The sequence below is a fragment of the Rhea americana genome, unplaced genomic scaffold, assembly GCF_003343005.1.
Source record: "Rhea americana isolate MKP2758 unplaced genomic scaffold, rheAme1 scaffold_195, whole genome shotgun sequence".
NCBI lineage: Eukaryota > Metazoa > Chordata > Aves > Rheiformes > Rheidae > Rhea > Rhea americana.
Window position 1 is genome coordinate 813,252 of NW_028186094.1, and position 17,724 is coordinate 830,975.

Below are 17,724 nucleotides of genomic sequence, written 5' to 3' on the forward strand. Positions count from 1 at the left end.
GGCGGCCGCCGCCGGCCGTGCGGGGCCGCCGCTTGCCCTGGGCGGCTTTTGCGCGCTGCTCGCCAGGAGGCTCCGTGCCGGGTGAACGCGCCGCGGGGAGAAGTTTGCAGAGGGTCTTTGTTCTTGCAGCTGCTTCTGGACGGTGCTTGACCCAAGCTGGGATGAGACCCCCAGAAGCACAGGAGGGCGCAGGTATGGAAGCTGCTCCCACAGCGCTTCGCCACGCTCAGGGTTTCCATCCAAAGGCCTCGACGCTCTTTACACAGAGTACGGGAACCTTTTTTTACCCCAGCGCGGTTGTTTCATTTCCTTTTGGACGTCCCTCGCGTAGAAAGGGAGCAGATGCCGAGGCGGGAGGCCGCTGGCCCCAGCCRGTGCGCCAAGGTGATTCCCGGGCAGCTCGGTTCCCTCCTTCCTGCGCGAGCTGTTTGGGCTGGCGCTGAAGTGACATAACCGCGGCGTATCAGGAAGGCAGACGCCGACCGAGCTCCGAGCTGGAGTAGCTGTCGCTTAGTAAATGGTCCCTCAGTCCTGAGGAACTGCTGCGGCGATGTGAAGGGTAATCCTGGTGACTGGACAGAGAAATCCCTTAATTACTGTCCCCAAGGACTAGCGGGAAACATCCGATTTTTCTTTACAGCCCCTCTGAATCAAGCACTTGGATAGAACTGGAAGTAAAGTAAGATTTGCGCTTTTTATGCATAGTAAGTTGTTTAAAAATAAACACGGTGTCAAACGGGCTTCTGCTGTGTGACATTCGGGTTTCACCTGCACACGCTTTGAAGCTGCTTTGTACAATCATGACGGTGTTTTCTRGTCTCGATGATTAAAAGTAGAGAGGATAAATCTCAAGAAGTGGCCCAAGTTTTGGATGTGCCAAATAAATTGGATCCGTCTGTCTTTCAGACGTCTTTGGTTCAGCAGCGCTAAATACCAAACTGATTATTTATGTGAGTAAAATAAGGACATAAAGACCCAGCTCTGTGGTACTCGGCTTTGATTTCTGGCGTCATTTCTGTTTACTGTTGTTGTTTATAGTAAATACCATGCTTCTGAGTGGCTGAGAACAGCCATGTGGTAGTTTCTCTTCAGCAGCCAGTGGGAAGCCACTGGGAAAAATATTCTTCCATATCAATTCAGTTGCCACAATAACTGCACACTGATTCAGCTGAGGTAGCTCGTAGCAGGACCGCTACCTTTTCTCATCATCTATAGCTTCCTCTTCCCTCCTTTGAATATTAGTTTTATACTTTTGCTGGCCAGGATGARATGTGTGGATGTGCTTCCTGGAAATATTTGGAATATAAGATTATCATTTCACACATCTCTGACACTTTAGAGTTGTCATCAGCACCATTACGTGACTTGACACTAGCGCAAGGAATAAAACTCAGCTCGTTGTCCTAAGCACAGGTACTTGCTTGCTGATACCCAAGACAAACTACCATGGGCTGCAGGCTTACRGGGTCTCTGATGCGCAGTCGGATAGTTCAGAATTTGCCCAGCACGTGGTATGAAAATGCAGATGGAGGTAGGGGAGTCTGTTACAACAGGTAAGATGTAAATATACATATTTCTGTGCTATATAAAAATTTCCTTTTAGCAAAGGTTAAAACACACTTTTATTTGAGGGGGAGAGATTAACCTGAGGTGCTCCTCGTTCAGTATTTACATCATAGGAAATTATAAATCGACATCTTGATWATCAACTTTTTAGTCAAATGTTTGGTATTAAATAAATCAGCTCATTATTTAAAAGAAAATTAATCTAGACTTTAGAATAAGACTGTGAATTTCCTTTTCAAGTCACTTCAGATCATCTACCTTGTTTTCCTCTATATAAAATTTTATTAATCTTTATTTCCCAGTTACTTGCCTGGAAACTTCATGAATTTTGTATTCATCAGCTGATATTTTTTAAGTGAAAGGTGCTCTTAGGGTCTAAAATGTGAGTGTTAGGCTTTGTCCATGCCTTAAGTGTAATTTAAAGGAATCTGTGAAACTTTGTTTCATAGCCTCAGATAAAATATGTTTAGAAAGGACCTTAAGTGGGCTGTTTCCCTTCCCAGGGTAAGAYTGGGTGCATATCTAAACCATCCCTGCGTAATGTTTGTTCTTTTAAGGCTTTTCCTGGTAGCAATTGTGTATCCTGCTTGTATAGGTATACATATATATAGAAATACTCTATCTCATAGTTATCCTTACCATTAGAAAGATTTTCATGGCATTTGAGCTAAATCTGTTTTGCAATTTAAACCTATTTCATCTTCCCTTATCTTTCAGAAACATGGAAAACGCTATTACACATCTGTAGCTACATTTACATATTTTAAGAGCTGTTTTTTTCTTTCCTAAACTSAACAAGCTCTGGTTCTATGCTCTTCTGCCTTGTTTTCTGTACCACAAATTATTCTCTCTGCCCTTATGTAGACTTCCTGCTTGATCTATGCTTTTTTTAAAGTTGGGCTAAGGCTACTAAGGTAGGATGGTGTTAGTTGAGCTTTTTGGAGCAGTAATAAGGAATGGGCCAAAATTACCTCATTTTAGGTATGTTTAAGTACTGTTATGTAAAAAAAAAAAAAATACAGATCTGGCTTTTGCGTATTTGTATGTTGAACTGGACTCAGCTTGCTACATAAACTGATCTTACATGCTGAATCTGGAGCTGTGTGCTAGCACTGTGGGCTTCGGTGCTGTCATAAGTTAAAACTTGGCCTGTTTGGTTCTCTGAAAGCATTAATGTTTGCAAATAGCTCCCTCTTTTTTTCTCTTTTGGCTGCAGATGAAATTCAGTTTGGGATGAGACTAGTAGGTTTTGAGTTGGAAACTTGTCCATTTATGTTTTAAAAGTTTCCTAATAAGAGGGCTGGAAGGGCTATATGAGAAATAAAGCAAGATACATTGAGGACAGAGAAGTAGCTCCAACTCGTAGTTTCTTTTGCTAAGTTGTTAATCTCCTGTGTATATTTACATTTGATACATGTCAGATGTATATCAAGGTAAAAAAAAAGCATCCCCACGATAAAAACCCCCACAATAAAGCTCCACAATTAGGAGGGCTCCTAATCTCCCTCCTTTCCCCAGAAGCATGCCTTGGTGTAGCGTGTGTATTCCAAGCCATGTGACATGACTAACGTTTCGTTCCCACTTTGCAGAATGACTGGATTCTGTCCTAAAGGCAAATACTTTCTTACAGTGGTAAAGAAATTCTTTTTAACCAAGCTTAAATTATATCTAGCAGTGAATACTTTCATCCAGCCTTGCTGTATGTTTAAAGTGATAACCCAAGTGTTAAAGTAGCAGCCCATGAAATTTTCAATCTCTGTGTCACTAGTTCTAGCTCAGATTGTTCTTGGAGTAGATAAGGCTCGTTTGTGTCTAATAGCTGAGCTGATAGTGTCAAATAAGTATCTGGTGTGGGTTTCTGGGCACCAGAATTAGTGGATTGCCTCTTGTTTGTGGAAATGATGCTCTTATTGATTGTCTGTGTAGACAGTAGTACTTTAGTAGTAAATTTTTGAAGTAGCTTCAATCATGATCTGTCACTGAGTTGAAAGGCAGTTTAGTACAGAGGCATTGCTGTAGATTGGCTGACACTGAAAACTTTAACTCCTGGAGAGCTCAGTTATATTTTCTCAGGAGTACAGAATAATACTTGCCTTTTCTACAAAGGTTTCTGATAGACAGAATCACAGAATGGGTAAGGTTGGAGGGGACCTCTGGAAACAACCTTTGTTAGGTTGAAGCACCATAATATCTGGTATTACTGTAATCAGGGTTTGTTCACAGAATCACAGAATCRTTAGGGTTGGAAGGGACCTCTGGAGATCATAAAGTCCAACCCCTCTGCTCAAACAGGGTCACCTAGAGCATGTTAGGCAGGGTTGCATCCAGGTGGGCCTTGAAGATCTCCAGAGAAGGAGACTCCACAACCTCTCTGGGCAACCTCTTCCAGTGCTCCGTCACTCTCACAGTGGAGAAATGCCCCTCACATTCAGGCCAAACTTCCTGTGGTTCAATTTCTGCCCATTGCCTCTTGTCCTGTCACATGGAACAACTGAAAAGAGTTTGTCCCCATCCCCTTGACACCCTCCCTTCAGGTGCTTATACACACTGATAAGATCCCCACTTAGTCTTCTCTTCCTCAGGCTAAAGAGGCCGAGCTCTTAAAGCCGTTCCTCATAGGGCAGATGCTCCAGCCCTCTGATCATCCTTGTAGCCCTATGCTGGACTCTCTCCAGTAGCTCCATATCTCTCTTGTACTGGGGAGCCCAGAACCTGGCGCAGGACTCGAGATGAGGCCTCCCCAGGGCTGAGGAGAGGGGCAGGATCACCTCCCTCCACCTGCTGCCAACACTCTTCCTAATGCACCCCAGGACACCATTGGCCTTCCTGGCCACAAGGGCACATTGCTGGCTCAGGGTCAACTTGTCATCCACCAGCACTCCCAGGTCTTTCTCTGCAGAGCTGCTCTCCAGAAGGTCAGCCCCCAGCTTGTACTGGTGCCTAGGGTTATTTCTCCCTAGGTGCAGGACTCTGCACTTGCCCTTCTTGAACTTCAGGAGATTCCTCTCCACCCAGCTCTCCACTCTGTCCAGGTCTCTCTGAATGGCAGCGTAGCCCTCAGGTGGATCAGCCACTCCTCCCAGCTTGGTAATTTCAGCAAACTTGCTGAGGAGGCACTCTATCCCTTCATCCAGGTCATTGATGAAGAAGTTGAATAGGATGGGACCCAATACTGAGCCCTGGTGGACACCACTAGCCACAGGCCTCCAACTAGATTCCACACCACTGATGACAACCCTCTGAGCTCTGCCTTTCAGTCAGTTCTCAATCTACCTCACTGATCACTCGTCTAACCCACACTTCCAGAGCTTCTCTAGGAGGATGTTATGGGAGACAGTGTCAAAAGCCTGGCTGAAGTCAAGGTACACAACGTCCACAGCTCTCCCCTCATCTACCCAGCCAGTCAGTCCATCATGGAAGGCTATCAGGTTGGTTAAGCAGGATTTCTCCTTGGTCAAAAGGGTGAAAGGTGTTCAGGCACCTACCAAGTAGTATTTTGGCCACTATATAAGGGATTTAAAAAGAATTTGAGGTAGTACCTCAGCTCTCCTAGTTTAGTGTATTAGTTCTATGCAGACTCATCCTGAGCAAAAGTTTAAGCTAAGCTGTTGGACTGAGAGTTGAAGGAGAAGGTGAGTGTCCTGGTTAGCTCTTTTGTTTTCCGGGCTAATATAATGTGAACAGTCCTGAAATCTTCTAGTAGCTTGGTTTTGTTTTTAACAATGGAAGCTGTAGGTGTAAGTGCCGGTGGAAATTTGTGAAACTTCAATTTTTGCCCATTGAGGAAAAACACAGTTTTGCTCCTCCTTTTGGCTCTTGTGTTATCGTGTGAGAATCTGCATAGAGTTCCCTCTTCCTGATGCAGTGTCAAGAGAGCTRTTTTGATTCATGCATTGCTGGAGCCACGCTTTCAGCTGTTCGGTTGGATACACTGAGGGCAGATGCAGAGCAGTGCTGTGTCAGCAGCGTGCTTCTGAATTCCCCCAATGTACTGCTGATATTTGGCTCCGGAAGAGATCCTACTAGGAAAAGCAGCATTGTTTTGACCCAAAGCTGTTTTRACAGTGGAAGTGACAGCCTTTTAGGGTGCAATTTGCAATCATCTTCAGCATGCGCTGCCTGAAAAAAGGCAGTCCTGCAGTGCTTCCTACAAGACAGAACACTGCTTTGGCTTTTGTCCCCCTCCCGGACCTCTCCTTGTACGACAGCCGCACCTTATCCCTTGTGTTTACGGGCCTCTCTTTTCCTTTCCTGGTTCAAGTAAGCCTCTGCCTCCTCCCACCACGCTAAGCCCTCTCAGCTTGTGTTTGAAACAGTGGGATGCGCATCCAGCTGCCTCTCTAGCAGGCAGGGGGCCTTATGTTCTCCATCCGCTACCTCCTGGCTGTTGGCAGTCGCCTTAGCGGAGAGCCTCCCTGGGCTGTCTGCCAGAGATTCCCTGCCCTCCCTGTGTCCCCTGCTGCTTCTCAGCCCGAGGGGGGAGGCCAAGAGCCAGCAAGCAGAGGGAGAGGGAGTCCTTTGGAGGCTTGGCTGGGATGCATGTGCACTGCAGGAAGACAGGGACTAGCAGGAACTTCTAGGCAGGAATCCTGGCATGACTCTGTCTCCTGTTGGTATGAAACATATTCTTCGCTCTGCAGCATCCCGTCTCTACCATACTGCTTTGTATCAATTAATTGAAACCTTCTAAAACTGGCCAGTCCTCCAAGAAAAATGTGTCGGAGTAAAGTTGCATCAGAGAATGTGCCTCAAACTGAACGCACTGAGTGGCTCCTTCAGATTATTCTGAAAAACAACTTCCTCGCATACACACCACTCTTCCCTGTCACTGCTATAAAGAGGTCCTCACCTCTGTGGTCCCTTCTTTCAGTTTAATGTGACCTTTCATGCCCAAATCACTTTTGTAAGGTGTGAGAAGTTTCCTCTTTACACACAAGGAGTGTTATTTAAGTAAATGCGTAGTGAACAGGCAGAAAAGATGATGAAGTCTGATGTGGGAAAATGAGGAAGTTAAACCATTTCTGTTTTCTAAAAATAAGTAGACTGAATGTTCCAGCTGCCCGGTGGCTTATGCTCATTATAAACTGAGTATTTTTTGTCTTGCTCTGGCGAATTTAAAAAAGATGTTACAGTCCATCAAAATACTGCAGTTCTTGTGCGATCAAATTTACATGCTTATGAAGAAAGTCTTGGTTATTTCCCTATTTCTAGAAGTGACCTTGAAGGATTAGCTACACCTAATGTTTCCTGATAGAGGTTTGTCTAAGCTGTTCTTAAAGATTTTCAATGATGATGATTCACGCTTTCCTTGGCCGTCTATTCCAGTGCTTGACTATTCATATGATTAAGAAGCTTTGCTTAATATGTGACTGGTATTGCTGTATTTTAACCCCATCATTTTGACAGTCARTCTTCTCTTTGTGAAGGCACAAAATAGAAGAAAATATCCATAAATACGAAAGTGATTATTTGTGTAGGATTTGACCTTCCTTGCTACCTTTGCTTCAGTGTTTAGAGAGCATCCTGATGGCTCTTGTGCACGRCCATTTACTTAATTACATGTATGACTATCTGGAAGCCCTAGCCGTGACTTCTAGTTGTGTTGTATTGGTCATGAGTACAGTTCTTAATCTGTGTTGATGTCAGTGAGAATGTGGTGCTTGAGGTGAAATGTGTTTTATTAAAATTGTAGATCATGAATTCCCCAGTTGCCTGTTATATTTAYACTAAAATGCATGTCTCTAGCATCTTAGAAAGCTTTTTGTTAGTAATGCATTTCATAAAAATCAAGATGATGCCATTAAAAGTTATGTTACTTTAAAACATGATATAGAGATGCTGTGGATTTTTTAAAAAAACAATACTACTTAGTAGGAAAGAGCAGTATATTGTTCTCTGTCACAGGATAGGGTTTTTGTTTGCTTTGGCTGTAGTTAAACATTTTGAGATAGGCCTTTGCTATGGAACTTCAGGATTTGCAGCTAATTTCCTATCCTTTCCTATGATAAGAATTGCTGTGATGCGTTTCAGTGAGAGATCTAAAACTGAAGTAGGCTGTGATTTATCCTGAAAGGGAAGGGAAGTGGCAATGCCCTTTCAAACTGTTTCCTCAGATGAGAACTCTTGACTTAAAAGTCAAAACGGAATGGGAGTGAAATCTGAGCCACYTGATATCAACAGACATGCACTCCCTGTGTAAAGTAGTGAAGATACTGAAAGCTTTCAGAGGTCCTTGAAGAYTTCTATAGTGTGGTTATCCTGCTTCCTTTCTGTGTTTTCTGTGCATTAGGATCTGCTAWTTGTTACCTCTGGAGCTCACATTTTTTCCTGGATTGCATTTTTAAACGAAAAGTGTGTGAACATGACTACAGCTTTTTAAGGAGAGGTTGGAGAATAAACATGACTTTCCTTTACAGTGCTCCTGCCCTCCTATCTGGCCAGCTCTTGGAAATTGTAGCCACTGTAGCTTTATTCTTACATGTACCAAAATTCAAATTTTACTTCCATTTTGCTCCTGGGGACTTTCTTGAGAAATAATGTGTACCTAGAACATATTCATGCTGTCACACTGCTGCACCTAATGCTGTTTGTGTTTGGGTGTCTCTGGAGTCTGGTAAGAAATGCCCTTGTATTTGASCATACATTAGCTCTCCAGACATGAAAGACTGGTAAGAGGTGTGTGCATGTGGTCTTTCCCTGGAAAAGAATACTCTCTGCTTTTTCTGGTAGCAAGCCAGATGAGAACCAGCTCTGGACTGTAAGCCGTGTAGCTCTGTGATGCTGATGCTACACTTAAACTAGGAAGTAGTGTACTAATTGGAATTGCACAGTTTCAATTCTGAATTTCTTGTGTCTGGTGAGATTGAAATATAACTAAATTTGTGTCTACCTGCAAAAAGACCATGCAGGCATGCTTGTCATCAGCCTGCTTTCCGAATTGCTAATCAAACTCAAGGAAAAGATAACTCTCAAGGTAGGATAGCCTCATTTCAGAGTATCGTCTGGTGGGTGTCTCTAGTACAGTATCAGCTGCTGATGGAAAATTGAAAACTCTGCTAATGCTGTAGTATGCTATCTATTTGTTAAAACCATTGTGAATTTATTTCTGCCGTAGTTGTTTTTAACAGTTCAGTAATAATGTCATGCATGGTTCCTGCTTTGTACCACAGGTGACTGAAGTTCACAATATTTGTCAGGTTCAGTGCACCTGTTGCTATATTCTGTGTATCTGTCATTGCATGCAGACTGGTCCCTAAAATGCTTCTGCAGCAAAATATCTTATGTATGTGACTTAATGGTTGATTACATGACATCACRCAGAAGGTAACCATGACCAGCAGTTGGTCTCAACTTTAATTGGACAGGTCACCTCTTCCATGCACGTGTGGAACCATTGATTCTTCTCATAATGGATATAAAACTTGGCAGATGACTGATTCGCCTGATTTGTCAAGTGTCTCCGGCAGTGAGTTTCACTTTCTCATTTCAGCAGTGCCAGAATGAAGGTCATAGGGTGCTGCATACGTCCCCCAAGCATGGCAAGAAGGTCATCAGTCAAGCAAGGGTCATAGCTCCAGGACCTCAACAGTTGACGGTGCCTCAGACAGCGTATAAAGGGGTTTACTCTGTGCTGGCATTGTAAATCTGGGCAGTCCCACTGTTGTTCCCGGATTACAKTAAGGCTGAGGGACAACTTTGGTATCTTGACTCATTTTCCGTCACTGGGAGCTCTGCTCTCATCTATATGTTGCTGAGACAATTTCTATTTGTGTATGTGGCAATAAATAGTCATTGCTATTCACTCACTATGCTTGACTAGAGGACCTGTTTCGTTATGAGTCTCCTCAGTTAGTTTGTATTGATGTCAGCTGGGAAATCTGTAAATGCTCTGTGATATTTTACAGCTTTATAAGCTGTACAAAATGTCCAGCAAGGAGTTTAATGTCTAGCAGATACACTCTGTAACGATGTATTTTTTTCATTAGTAGTTTGGCAGACTGTGAACATACTTTCATAGCTGCAGAATGGACTTTCAGTGGCTTGTGGTCATGTATTTTTTTTTCCCTACTGGCATCCACTGTGCCTACATGTTATTACCAAAATAAGAGATTCCATAGTGACAGTTGATAGTCTCACTCTTTCTTTTTTTTTCTCCCGTTTTCTTTTTTAAATTTGGTTTCCAAACTCTTGATTCTTCAAGAATGTAAAAAAGCCTAGCAACTTTTTCTTTGTTACCAAAACTAGCCTGTTGAGACTTCCTTGTAGGAATTTGCTAGTGATTTTACTCTCTAGTAGTAGTTCTCCTGAGATAACATTTCTGTGTACTGCTAGATTGCTGTTTCTTTTCTTATTAAAATTTACAGAAGTTTTGATGGGAACTTGTTAGAATTTCTTTATATTCAGACTTCGCAGTTTGTAGAGAATATTTCACCTTTTTCAGTAGATTTACAGTTTCGACTTTTGAGAYTCTAGCTCCTTAAATCACAGATGAGACCAAAGTTATATGCAGGATAAATGTAGAAAGTGGTAATTAATACATGTCCTCGGTGTGTCTGGCTCTTCTAGTCTCTCTAGACATGTTGCCCTGTTGCAATTTCCTTTCCTTTTTCTAAGGAATAGATGAGTTAATATAGCTTGACATGAGTGAGAAAATGAAACAAAGATACTTGCTTCCTGCCTTGGCATGCTGTTCTCTTTGGATTACAGGGAGTTTCTCTGAACTCTTTTTCCTCCAGTGAGGCCCTGCTGCCTTGGCAGGATGCTGCTCGGGGATGATCAAGCTCTAGTGCTCTTATGCAGGCTGTCAGGCGGGAGAAATAATGGCATAGCTTCTCCCTTTGCCCTCCTGGGAGTCACTCTCGCTTTCAGGGATTGGGTTATCCGGGTCTCCATGCTAAAAGTAGCAGCAGGGACTGACTCATCATCTTCAGCTCTAGCAGTGGTAAATCTGTTTTTGTGTGGCTCTGCTCCATACAGTGAGGATTCTAATTATTATTATTACTATTTTTAATGTTCTTCCTTTACAGACGTGGCAGATGAGGTGGAGCTTTTTCACTAATATCCCTCATTTAAACAAGAAGAATCTACTACTGGAATTGTTAGAAGCAAGAACTTGACTCTGGATCTCAGTCTGCTGCTTGCCAAGGGAGACTTGAGCTTTTTCACTCTAAGGATATGTATATAAAAGGGATTGCTTTGCTTTGGCTTTTCTGAGAGAAAAACTTCAATCAGACTCAGGAGGACAGAGATATTAGGATAGATATCTGTTAGGTCTGGGAAGGTTGGTTGTGTGGATGTTGAGTCAGTGACAGCTTTTTTGTGTATAAATCTAGAAAGAACTCACCTTTAAGTGAGGTGTGACTTTTGAGTCACAGGCCATTTCATTCCCCCTAGTGCTGCTTGCCAGCTGGAGACTGAAAATGGATTTCTGAGGATGTGACTGTATCAGTACTGAACCCCAGACTCACTGCTGCAGCAGGATATAAAGCACATTTCTTAACTCTGGAGAACTTTATTACTTTGTGCTGGATGAAAGAAGCATTGAGATTTTGCTGTAGGAATGGAGCACGTCATGCAGGTTAAATAATATGCTTAGGGATTGCTTTGCTACTAAACGAGGCTTAAGGATAAAAGTTTTCATCTTGTTAATTTTCCAAGGGTTGTTACTAAACATTAARTTTAAACTATTAGAATCACTTACAGAACTGAAGCATAAGACTGAAAAATGCAGTTTGAGATGCATGCGATCATCATCTTCGTCTCCTTCTCTAGTATGGAAGTTTGTATGGATGGAGCTGTGGATCTAGCTTCTCCCTAGCTCATTAGGGAGGGAGGTGCTTTTGCCCATTACCTTTTCCTCAGGGCCGGTTTGCCCTTGTGTACCCCTCAGCTCTCATTTCCCTTTCTGTGTTTTCAGTGGAAAGACCTTGACCTATACATTTGTCCTTGGGGAGCTTCCTCCTTCTCTGTGTTGAGATACTTGGAAGTTGCCTGGCAGTGTAGCACATTGGATCATTTCCTTCCCCTCTTTCTCCAAGGTTTTCCTCATTTATGTTTCTCTTGTTTCTCTTAATTACTTCTCTTTTTGTTTTCTTTTTTTACCCCTTCTTGAAGTTGCCTATTCCTGCTCGCTGTCTCCTGAGTATTTATGTATATAAAACTTTATAAAGCTTAYGAGAAATAGTTAATGCAAAATCTTCCTAGAATTTTGGTATTCAGTTTGCAGTGTCATTGCACAGTCTGTTGCTCAGTAGAGAGACACAGCAGGAATTCAAACATTTCTTTCTGGATTATCTCGTTTCCCCTTGCTAGGGACAGGGTATATATTACTTTCCTGCAGTTACAATACTTTCATTTTATTAGTACTACAAGTCATGTGTATATTTATCTACATGATACTTCCATATCTCCCATTTCATAAAGAGCTTAGTTTTTAAGTAAGGAAGAGCCTGATTGAGAGTAAGTTTAGGGTTAATTCTACTGTTTTGGGGTTTTTTTTTTGTTTTTTTTTGGTTTTTTTGGGTAGGAATCACATACTTGGTGATAAACAGAGTCCTGTGAGGAGTTTACACTGTGGGGTGCATTTCTGGTGCCATGTATATAGTGCACGAAACAACCATCCAGAGAAGCAACCACAGCTTACTATGGGAGGGATGTTTTGTTTGCYAGTCATGTAGTGGGAAGAGATAGGTTGTACCTCTCTATTACAGCCTGATGATGATATGGAAAACCACTTTTTTTTTTTTATGTACTCTTGTTTAAATTCTTATTTAAGCATGTTGTTCGAGCATCCTACTGTATGCTTTTGTAAGGGGTGACTCTGTAATGGTCATGGGCAGAATCCCATTTAAAGGTCTCCTGTAGGCCATCTGCTTTCATTAATAGGTTTTAGATTTGGCACATGGCTTAGTACAGATGAAAATAACCACAGTGCTGCAAAACTTCCTTTACTGCATGTACGAATTTGGCCTCCTCATTAAGTCTCCATGGATTGAGTGAATCTTACAGAAGAGGAGAAGTTCTGCTCAATTCTTTGGTTTCAGCTTGCACACGCCAGCTATGCATGGATGATGGGGAGGGTGTGCTGCATGCCTGACCTAGTGCAGAGATTTGTTAGGGTGCATTGTATCTCTGCACCTACCTGTCCTCCGTGGGACCCCTTTGAAGGGAAATCCAGATATGTACAAAATTGGCGTGTAGCCTGGCTTCCTTCCAGTAAGAAGGCAGGTTATGGTTAGAACATGCCCAGAATCCAGGACTGCTGAGCACCTTCTGCCACATACGTAATAGATCTCTTCATCTGGTTAGAGGTAGCCCCTGTGGATTAGGTGCTGAGTGTTCTGGCATGCCATGCTGCTTTAACTTTAACTACAGCAGCTTTAACTGCTGTAGTGCAAGCCATTYCTCTTCTAAAGACAGAAAATTGTGTGAGTCGTACTGACACCAAATAATTATAACACAGATGGTTCAGTGGCAGGAACATCAGCATAAAGCAYACAGATTCAGTTCCTTGCTTTGGCATATTCTTCCTATACAGCACTTAGTATATCTTGTAGTCCTTCAGTCCTGTAAAAGGACTTGCTACATGTAAAAGACCATCTTCTGAGGAATGCTGTGGAGATGAATATATTACTGAAATATTTGACTATTCTTTTAATTTTTGCTAATTAAGTGCCTCACCTGTCCAAAAAAATCTACCCTGCATGTTGGTTTCTCTTATAATGTATTTGAACAGGCAAAGCTACGCTACAGTTATGGTGAAATAGGTCAGAAATGCTTCTGCTTATCTCTAAGAAATGGAGACCAGCTGCTTATGAAGACTTGCAGTGAGCTACAGTCTTGATGAGCTTGTTCACATCTGGATGCAGCACATGAGCATTCTTCACCCAAGGAAAAGAAGTAGCTATGTAAAGGATAAAAGTCAGTTCAACAGCAAGACCAACAGTAAAGGAATCTGCCTAGAATAATTCAGAAACATAATGAATCTTATTAACCCTAACTATAATGACAGGGGAATTTGTTTTCTCTGATTAGCTTAAGTCTGCTCAGTGTCAGACTGTCTTTACAGTGGGATGTTCCCTGCATCCTTGGCAATTGGAGGCAGCTCAGATCTTTACTCCAAACTTTGGTCACAGTCCTGCTCCTGAGAAGAACAATTCAGAATTCTGTGTTTCCCTTTGGACTGCATGATGGGCTTTAGATTTTGCATAGTTTTTAAGAAGCAAAACAAAGCTGGTCTGAAAACCAAGGAACATCTGGTTTTTCATTGATTTCATGTGTGTACTTCTTACAGTGGTCAAACTTGCTCTTTCTAAGTAGGTTTTGAAGCGCCAGAGTTTTAATTCCTGTCTCTATAGAAATGATAGATATGGAGCAGGCAAGTTTTAACTACTGGCTCAGCAGCAGCAGTCTCAAGCTAGAATATCTAACCTGGCTTTTTCTTTCTTCTGTTCTTTCTTTCTTCTATTCTGTCTCTATTTCTCTCAGCCAGAGGACCCTATTCCTGGAGCACGCTGAACATGTATTTTTTTTTTATTGAAATCTTCTGTATCTTCAAGGTGAACAAGGACTGTTCAGTGATATATAGGAAGATGTTTCTATTTTTGAGTCTAACTCCAGGCTGACGCTTTTTGAGAGAGAAACAAAATTTTATTGCAGTCCCACAAGGTTTTATTTCATTTCCGCAGCAGTCATGGAAAGTGGTAAGTCCTGCAAAATCCCTCATGGTAGTGAGTGATTCCTTCCAGTGGTATCTGATTCTTCCCCTCATTCTGAGCATTGGCTTTCCCTTGAACTCAACTGAGCAGTGTGCCTGATGATTAGCTGTCATTTTCTAGCAGATTRATCCGTCTCCTCTCTCCCTGAACTTGAAGGTGTTCAAATTAAGTCATAAAGTTGATGTTTTCATTACAGACATGGTCTAGCCAAGTTTTTTCCGTGTTTTTTTTTTTCTCCCTTAAAATATAGTCTCCCCTGAGATTTGGCCCAGGGGTTAGAGAAATGTATTGTTCATGATCAGATCTTAAAGATACAGAAGTATCTTAACATCTTTCACAAGAATGTGTTTCTGAAGAGCCAGACATGAAGTCTGGAGTTTATCAGTCTGCTTCTTACATGGTAGAAAGATAAAATTCATTCCAGAGAAAGTGATGTTGGAAAGGATGCAAAATCTTTCTGCTACAAAGAGAAGTAATTGTTTACAGCCATTAAAGATTTCAGGTCACACAAGCTTACGAAGGGATAACTACTGCAAATGAAATACTGTAACAATGATTGTCAGTATTTCCCTTGAAAAATCTAATATGAATATGAGGACCTTCAAAACCTAATGAAGTTGTGGTAAGAGAGGTATTTCCAGAGATGCTGTAGCTTCATCTACCTTTGTTCAGAGCTGCCAAAAGATGGCTTTGCACAAACAAGAAGAAACTAAACTCCAATCTTGTTCAGGAGGACAACAGCAAAGAGGTAAAAGGAAATAAATTCTGACTCGCTTTTAAATTTGTAGCAACTTATTCCAGATCCAGTACAAGATTTGTCTGTCATTTAATTTTAATACTACTTATTGATTGTAACTGGCTCTAAAGATGTTGGTATTCCAGATGCATGCTGGAAGCTCTGTCCTGTTTTTTGGGGTCCTGACCAGAGGAGAAAGGTCAGTCAGTTGGTTAAGGAAAGCACACTTAGTGGAAAAAGAACATGRTTTTAGACCATCCAGACTTTTGGTGTCTACAGTCAGGCAAGAATCTGAGGAGCTAAGTCCAGTGGGAAAATCAAAAGATARAAGTGCTCCAAATCACATGCTGTCAATCCTCTAATTTCACAAGTAGGCTGAAAGTACTTTTTATGCTCCACTGCTGAAAGTAAAAGTGGCAAGAAAGATAGTAAAGGAGGAGGATGGCGTAGTGGTATGCATCATCTCATCAGGTCTCGGCCTGGTTTAGATGTTAGTAGACCCTTCTTTGCAACTTCCCATGTACACACAGGCATACAAAACACTGCGGCTGGGATCTGTGCTGCAACAGTATCCAGAACTGCCTAACCCACCAGTTGGAGTGACTACAGTCACCCTTTCCAAGAAGGTAACAGATAATACTATCCTRGCATTTCCTGAGGGAATTTATAAGTGATAGCTCTTCATGATTTGAAAAGTTGATATTGTTTAATGGAAAGATACCCATGAGGAAAAACTCATTCAAAGAAAAGGCTGTACAGAAGAGATTTTTACCAGCAGATCTGAGCAGGGTACTCGAGAACCCATGTCTTTGAGGGGRRAAAAAAATGAATGACTGCAGGCATTTTGCGTTATGAAAAGCCATCAGAATTCTCTTGTCGCTATCCCATGAGATTTCTACGAAGCATCCTTCTCACAGTTCCCTGGCAATATTCCGAGTTTTCTTTCTTTTCATGATCTTAAACTGTGGGATATGTATCCAACCCAATAAAACCATTTTTCAGCTTCACTGTTGGTAGTTTTCTGCCTCTTCTTTCTGAAAACATTTTGCCTGCTGGCAACTGTATTGTCCCAAGAGGTTTGAAGCTTGGCATGCTGTCAATAAAACTTCAGCYACTCATTCAATCGAACATGGTAGCTCTGTGAACTAACTTGGCCTCCATCCCAAGGTTCACCATAATCTTCYTCATATAATAGGAAGTCCAAACAACCCCAGGAAATAATTCAGATGTGAGTGGTGCGTTTAGTAGAATAAAGAAGGGTGTAGAAGAGACGTTCAGAATCTCAGTTCTAACTCTTTTCATGGTTATGCACTCTGAAAAAAGCAGTTGCTTTGTAGATAAAGAGATTACATGCATCTTATGAGGTCTGTATAGCTATGACAGTGCCTTCCATCCACATTTTTTCACTTTTTGTTGCACTGGCATTACAGCCGAACTGTTGCAGTGTTCAGTGGAAGAATATTACGGAACGGGCTACGTGTAACCCTTAAGGTTCCTTCCAGTCTGGCACAGGTAAATTGAATCATTCTCCCTGCAGGGGTGATAAGGATGAGCTTTTGGAACAGCTTGGTGGTAAGATCGATGGGGGTGAAAACAGAATTAGATTAAGATGCAATTTGACAATATTTATGCTGAGGATTATTAGCATGCTTGCCTGAGAGAGTGAGAGTCTGAACTGGAGGCCCTGAAACATTCCTTCCAGCTCTAGCTTCCTGTGTGCTACCTTTATTTTAAACATCTTTCTACAAAGTTGGCATAGGTAGAACAAGAAAAAACAAAAATATATCCAATGGGTAGCTATTAATTCTACAATTTTCTCTGTCCAGTGGTCTGGCCCTCTTTGGAGGATTGTATTAAATCCAAGAATTCTTGTAGCTATTGATTTTTTTTTTTACTGGAATTCCCTGTGTTTCCTATCAAGACTTTGCTGCAGCTGGCTTGAATTGAGTAGCATTTTTAAATTGATGCAACAAGTATTTCTCAGCTTTGCAAGATGTTGCTTTGGAGAGCTGTTCCTGAGGCAGTAGGTAGCTCAGGCTCGCTGTRTTAGGGAGATCGGGAATGCCCTCTGTGAAGGCTGTCTGGCATAAAGAGGATTAAGAATAAGACATCGTGGGCAAGATGGCATTTGAATTCTGGAGATCACTGAGGAGCTAACCAAATTGTGTCTTAAACCGGTGTCCTGCCTCTGGCAGAGACCAGATATCAGCAGCTTGGCTGGAAGGTAAGTGTTCAGCTCTCCTTGCCAAAATGCAGCAGCTAATGTAACAGTATCCTGACCGGTAGGGAAGATTTTGCTGTTCACCTCACCTTTCAGCCAGCCTTTTGCATGAAATGAGAAAGCTGGGGGCCTGTGAGATTCATRCTTCATTTGATGTCGTTATAAATGAAGTTTTCATTTGAGTATGTTCATCCTTTTTTAGTATTATTGATTCACTTGTCTTTTAATAGCCTCTGTGAGGAAGTTGTATGTTTGTTAGTTTTGCATGTACAAAATTTCCTTCCCTGTCATATATATTTGAGGGGTTTTGTTTGTTTRTTTATTTTTAGTATTACAGATTTGCCGTAATGCACTTTGGAAAGGATAATTTGGAGTCCCCAACTCGCTCCTTTCATGCTATTCATTATTTTATATTCCTCTCCTGTGGTCTTTCTCCTTTTCATGCTAATCAGTCTAGTCTTGTAAATCCTTCTTTGTGTGATAGT

General features: G+C 41.8%; 1 protein-coding gene across 4 annotated transcripts in view; it reads left to right on the forward strand.

The window, feature by feature from the left end:
- The first annotated feature begins 95 nt into the window (after window positions 1-95).
- Window positions 96-17,724, forward strand: part of SCMH1 (Scm polycomb group protein homolog 1) — an 80,961-nt gene continuing 63,332 nt past the window's right edge. Inside the window, exon 1 of one of the 4 annotated variants that reach the window (XR_014895588.1) lies at window positions 96-267. The gene's annotated coding sequence lies outside the window, so the exon portion shown is untranslated. The remainder of the gene's footprint in view (window positions 268-17,724) is intronic. The other 3 variants (XM_085302962.1, XM_085302963.1, XM_085302964.1) reach the window with 3 other exon arrangements.